The 6,000-nt window shown below is 35.8% G+C and overlaps 1 long non-coding RNA gene across 7 annotated transcripts in view; it reads right to left on the bottom strand.

Moving 5' to 3' along the window:
* Positions 1-296: 296 nt before the first annotated feature.
* The window catches only part of LOC148224061 (uncharacterized), a 64,327-nt gene continuing 58,623 nt past the window's right edge, over positions 297-6,000 (bottom strand). For all 7 annotated transcript variants that reach the window (XR_015803388.1, XR_015803391.1, XR_015803393.1 and 4 more), the window contains one exon: positions 297-909. This is a non-coding gene — a long non-coding RNA (uncharacterized LOC148224061). The remainder of the gene's footprint in view (positions 910-6,000) is intronic.

Genomic DNA, 6,000 nt, shown 5'->3' with positions numbered 1-6,000 from the left:
GTTCCAAACTGCAAGGCGTTAATAGTTCATCTTCCTTTATGAGGAAAAATTGGAATAATTAAATAGTTAAGTGGATTTACTCAAATTCTGACTGAAGAGATGTATTTGAGTTTCAAATTAGGTCCCAAGGTACACAGCTATCCAAACCATAAAATATGAAAAACAGGTTTTTGATCAAAAGCAAGCCCTCATTCCCTTCCCCCCTTTACCCCCCTTAAAATATGACATTGCACCATATAATTGCACAGGAAATTAAAACTCTTTTCACGGGTTTAATAATAGATGAGATACAGGCCTTGAAATAATAGTTTTTATTGAGCTCTGCCATTCTCTAACACAGCAGGCAATCTGTGGCTTACAACTTGCACCTCTGTCAGCTCAGAGATGGATTAGCAAAAACAGCACAGCGTTCCATTTGGAGACCACAGGAAGCAAACAGGTGCCAAAAGCACAAGTCACTCTCCTTAACTCTTTTCCCCTTTTTAATTTTTTTTTCTTCTGGTGTTGATTCACTAAAATTCATCTGGAAAAAGTGCTTTGTAGAGTTGTACTTCATGGTCAGCAAGCTCCTCAGGAAGCTGCTTCTCCAGTTCAGTATTGTCTGGAAGCTCCTGCCTGTTTTCTTCCCGTTTTCATCAGACCGACAAAAACTGCATAATCAAACACAGACATACTTGCAATCCAAACCCATGACTGAGCCTGGGGGTTTTGTCATCTCTGCAGTATTAGGGTGTGCTTTTGCCTTAGTGTAGATGAGCAATTCTTCTGAGCAGTGAGCTTTCCTGGCTGTATTAACTGATAGGCAAACAGGAAAGCTGCCTGTGAACTGGAGAACAGTGTTCAATCATCAGCAGTTGTTTCAGCCGGTTCTTCAGGCCAATTCTCCATTAAGAAAAATCTTTGGAAAGGCTAGCAGGCAGAGGAAAGAGAAAAGTTAGACTTTTAGGTCCATGCATTCAAGTACATTGTGTTGGAAGTGGGAAAGCAGTGGGAAATTGTCAGTTTGGAGCTTGATATGTGGTCAGAGCAATTACAAATCACAAGCAGTAAAAAGTTCAGTAGTTTAACCCATGTCTGGGATCTGAGTTACTCTCCGTGCAGAACTCACTGCTGAGGACAGTTGGCACCTTGTAATATATAAACACATACATGTTTATATATTTATATATTCTCAGATAAAATAAAAAAGGTCAATTATTAGCGAACTTGGGAAGCAGAGTTGGCAGTCTTTGTAAGGATTTGGAACTTTTCAAATATAAAAGAAAGTAAAGCTTCAAGTTACAGAAAAACCACGTATGTAAATTACCAAGCTGGTTTTGATTTAGTATTTTAAACACTTTCCTTTCAATATTGTTCATCACTTTAAGGAAGCTGTTTCATTTCTAATGACAACTGTAGTTGTTTCTAGAAGGATAGGAAATTGTAACTCTTCATTTATGCTCAGTGTTAGTACTGTAATCCTGCACACTGGAGGCATGTAGGGAAAAGAGACTTGTGTGAGTCTGATGTAGGGTTATTACTGCATGAATATCTGGAAATATTTGTGAAAATCTACAGGGAGCCATCCTTATTTCAATATTTCAGTTCAATGTGGCAGACCCTGAGTTAAATCATCTACACTAATGTAAAAAATGCTGATTTTTAGTGCTTGATACTGCCGTGCTTTAGCTGGCCAACAGTTATATCCTATTGAAAGATAACATGTCTCAAAAACCCTATTTTTTTTTAATCTTACTAAAGTGGGACATGGTATAATTTTATTTCAGTACAGTCTTATCTGCATTCTAACAGAGCTCCGAGAATTTCTTCATGCTGTGTTAGGGTGTTTCAGTACATTTAATAACATCTTAATAAATGTACACCCCAGAATGACTTTTCAAGAACCATAACATTCATAATTTGTAAGCTTAAATTGGAAAAAAAGGGTAAGTGAAGCAGGTTGTGCTTGATTTCTCAGCAGACCTCCAAAAATATGCTGGTTTCTGGTGTCACCAAGACGTTAAGGCCGACAAGCACAGGGATTTCTTTTCTTCAAAAGAGTCACAGAGCAACTGATGAGGTTTTCCAAGCTGCTCACTGTGAGTGTGTTGTGTGTGCAGCACTGACACAGCTGAATGAGTACTCAGCATCAGATCAGTAATGTGGCTGAGTCTTGGGAGGTGCAGATGTCAGCCCAGCACAGTAGTTTGTGAGAAGGTTGAGGTCAAGTGCAATTATTTATGTCCAGGACAGCTGATACCATGGGCAGCTCCTTCCTTGGCAGGTTTCTGCTGGGAAAATTTAAGGCCCAGTATTGTATCTTTTTTCACACTTCTTACTGGATGTCTTTTGCAGAGTGCTCTGCATTCCCAGCTCTGTGAACTATCCATGACTTAAGGAATAATGACTGAAATTGGTGGGAATCAGTAAATGAATGAATTATTGTGTTTTAATGGCCCTCTCTTCCTCTATGAAATCAATTCAGGGATCACGGCATTAAAGCATTGTTTGGACATGGTCCCTTGTTTCTTAAGCAAACAGATTTAATCATGTAGACTCATGTTCTGCATCTGTAACTCTGGGGTACCACCTTTGGTTGAGTCACATTCTGTAGCTTTACCATTTTTATCTATAAGGAAAATTTTCTCAACAGATGCAGAGGAACATAATGTTTTTTCTCTCTATTTTCAAAACAAATAAAATAGGGCAAATTTAAATAAAAACCCGTAACAACACAAACTAACGTGAAATATGTATAAGTGCGACTTTAAAGAATGGATTGAACAAGGAATTTAGTAAAAGTTGCATATAAGAGAAAGATAGTTTAGTTTAATAGCTGGAAACAACAAACTCCAGTTTAGATTAATTCAGCTTGTAAATCAAGTTGAGATTTTCTCACAGTAACAGGTATTAAACTTTGAGCCAAACTATATGGCATGTATTATAGACTCCTTTTTGGCTGATAGATTTAAATGTCTTAAAGTCCAGAGATTGTTCCTACCAGTTGTGCTGGAAGTCATTTAAAATTGTGATTTTAATGTAAAAAACAGTTGACAAAAATGTAGTGTTTGTTCACAGAAAGACAAATCTGTTTGTGTGTGTGTTTTCTTGGGGTGAGATGTTATGTGCTGATGAAATCAGTTTTGTAGGGAACATTCTGCTTATAGAGGAAATAGATTTTCTGATGGAAGGCATTCAGTTTTTAGTTTGACATGTTGCCATAGACATTTTGATCTACCAGGTACCCAAAATGATACCTCTTGGGAGATTTTTTTGTCCAAACTCCATCAGGCTGAATAGCTGCAGGAAAGAATATTTTATAGCATTTTACAACAATCTACTCTTTTTCCAATCAAAGGTTTGAAAATTTGGCCTTATTATAGGCATATAGACTTATTACCAGTGTATTTACACAAAGTAGAATAATTTGTGTATCAATATTTATTTTAAAAATGAAAATCAGGGAGAACATCTTGATTCTTGTTCCATGCCTTTAACTTATGTTGATTACTTGTTGCCTCAAGGAACACAGCTTAGAGTTAGCTGGGCATCCAGACGAGGCTTCGTCTGTTTCTTTTCTGTGCCTTATTAGCAAAACAGTGTCTATGTGGAACTTAAGCCCTGGGAAGGTGATTTACCCCGTGCTGATTTTGTTTTATGGCCACATACCTATTTCCCTTTTTTTTTCCTTTTTTTTTGTTTGTTTGTTTGTTTGTTGTTTGTTTGTTTGCTTGTTTTGGGAGATGATGCTTTAATATTCTTCTAAGACCATGAGATATTGACATGGCATTATTGGCAGCTGCCCAATGCTGGTTTCAATGCTGTTTTCAAAAGTGTAGGTGGATGGAGGAAAAGTGCAAACTTCCTGTTTCATGGTTAGACAGGTACTGCTGATTAGGATATGATAAAATACCCCAGGTAGTTTAATACAGCTCTACTAGGAATGAAGTTGGTCCTGAATTTATTTAGTAGTGGTTTCCCTGGAGACAATCTGTGTGAGCTGGTTAAATTCTCAAGAAGAAATGCTAATAAATAAATAAATAAATAAATAAATTCATAATTAATGGGGCTGACTGACATTGGCCTGGCTGTCACATGTGCCCTTCCTCTGAAATGATGATTTACATTTCTCGCAGATGGCAAGTATTTGTTCTGGGGGCTCTTCAAGCAACACTATATACTGTAAATGATTTATGGTGCTCTGGCTGTGATTATTTACTGAGAATCCTAATGCACTGAGTAGGGATTACAAAATGGTTGGTATTACAGTGATAAAAATAAATTTTAAAATCAGGTTGTTTTTTTTTTTTAGGATAAATACTACAAAGTTTGTTATTCATAAGTGCCTGTAGCTGATGCTACTACACTAGCATTAGAATTATTGTGTTGGAATACAAACAGCAGAATGGTTTATTACCTAGTTCTTTTGTAGTCCATAGCATGTGTTGATTTATACTGACAAATGCCAAGAAATGATGTGACTCTGATTCTTTTTCCATCTGTACTTTGTAAATCAGGGATCCACAGAGGAGAGCACAGCTGTTAGTCCTTGCTTGTTTCCATCTTTTGTATTAAATAATTCGGGGACTAAATAAACAGAAGAATATTTTAACCTGTAGCTTAGGCAGTCTGCCACTTTCCTTCCCTATCCTATGGAAAAGGCCATCTTTCTTTTGTCACTGACTGTGAAAAGCAAAAAGGGGATGGATGCCATCTTCATCAGTAACACTCCTCTGTCCTGTGTCTCCACATGTGCAGAGTGAAGGTACTGAATCCATATAGTAAATTAAAACACATTTAACTACTATTCTGTGTTTAGCTTGGATTAAATGAATGAGCAACAAGTGATATCCATAATATAAATTTAAACTATCGTGTTATGAAAGCAAAGAAAACTTGTTTTTTTGATGTTTTTCTTTGTACTGAAGAGTGTGCCTTAGGACACGATCACAGATTTCCATTCCACTCTGGCTTTATGAATTCAACAATGCAAAGCAGAAACAAAACAAACAGAAAACCGTGATAGAATGATAAAGCAAATGTGTGGAGCTGTAAATCACTGAGACAGGATGGAAACTCTTTAAACTTGCTGTGCACAATCTATTATATTTACATTTAAGTGATTTTTTTAACTCTCCACTTCTTTTCTATAATGCACATTTATCACAGTGTAGAAGAAAAAACAATCAAGGTTTATTTTGTAGGGTTTGTTAGAAACATATTAATTTGTTTTGAAAGTAGAGATTCTGTTCCATCTAGAATGGCTGCTTATTCATTAAATGTGTCATTAGGCAGACACCTCAAACAAGTTTGTTCTTCAATTAGAAGTGAATCAATTTTTTTACATGATAGCAGGCAGAAAGGTTTCTATGATGGAGCACCTGTTGAGGTATTGTAAATAATATTAACAGCATAGCAAGAAAATGGTTTTAGATGTGCCTTTTGCAATATAGTCAATCTATAGGCCAGTCAATTAGCAATAAGGTGTAATATATTACATATTTTTAAATTTTTTTCTGAACATCGCCATAATGACCATAATCAAGTCATATAATTTAATTTTATAGACAAGAAGAAATCATATATGTAGTGCTTTGTTTTTTGTAGTAGAGGTACAGCATCTAGCAATGTCTTTAGGACTTGCTTTTCATGTTATCATGGTTATATACTTTAGGTTTTTTTTTTTCAGTTCTGGTTTTAAACATCCTGAATTCTAATAATGTTGAAAAAAATGTAAGTCTTTTTACTTTGCAATTTATCTTGTGTCTCTGGTGATATACTACCTCTCTTTCCATGGTTATATTTATCTGATTAGCCTGTTATTGCAGGGTTGTTCTGAAAATAAGCCCAGGAAATATTCTTTTAAGGTTAAAAAATGCACACACCTTTTTCTAAATGGATATTATCCTTACAGATTATTCAAAAATGTTAGGCCTAATTTTCAGTGTTTAAAAAGTCTATTATGGAAGAATGTAACTGCAGCAATGGGAAATCTGGTGTTTTAAGCAGTAGGCTTGCTTT

This window comes from Sturnus vulgaris, chromosome 4 (assembly GCF_052056855.1).
Source record: "Sturnus vulgaris isolate bStuVul1 chromosome 4, bStuVul1.hap1, whole genome shotgun sequence".
NCBI lineage: Eukaryota > Metazoa > Chordata > Aves > Passeriformes > Sturnidae > Sturnus > Sturnus vulgaris.
This window is presented reverse-complemented; position numbering and strand designations above follow the sequence as displayed.